Source organism: Nematolebias whitei, chromosome 10 (genome assembly GCF_014905685.2).
Source record: "Nematolebias whitei isolate Nwh7 chromosome 10, NemWhi1, whole genome shotgun sequence".
Taxonomy (NCBI): Eukaryota; Metazoa; Chordata; class Actinopteri; order Cyprinodontiformes; family Rivulidae; genus Nematolebias; species Nematolebias whitei.
In genome coordinates this window covers 8901972-8902371 of record NC_056507.1, presented here as the reverse complement: position 1 = coordinate 8902371, position 400 = coordinate 8901972, and the positions used below count along the sequence as shown (strand labels likewise).

Here is a 400-nt window from a genome sequence, read left to right as displayed (position 1 = left end):
AGAGATGAGACATGATCTGTGGACAAAAGACGCAGAGATGAGACATGATATGTTGGACAAAAGACGCAGAGATGAGACATGATCTGTGGACAAAAGACGCAGAGATGAGACATGATACATCTGTGGACAAAAGACGCAGAGATGAGACCTCTATGGACAAAAGACACAAAGATGAGACACCTTTGGACAAAAGACACAAAGATGAGACACCTTTGGACAAAAGACACAAAGATGAGACACATGTGGACAAAAGATACAAAGATGAGACACCTGTGGACAAAAGACACAAAGATGAGACACCTGTGGACAAAAGATACAAAGATGAGACGCCTGTGGACAAAAGACAGAGATGAGACACCTGTGGACAAAAGATGCAGAGATGAGACACCTGTGGACAAAA

At 42.8% G+C, this 400-nt stretch overlaps 1 protein-coding gene across 2 annotated transcripts in view; it reads right to left on the bottom strand.

Annotated features, from left to right (window-relative positions):
* The window catches only part of kiaa0513 (KIAA0513 ortholog), a 19272-nt gene that overhangs the window by 14601 nt on the left and 4271 nt on the right, over positions 1–400 (bottom strand). The gene's annotated exons all lie outside the window — the stretch shown is intronic.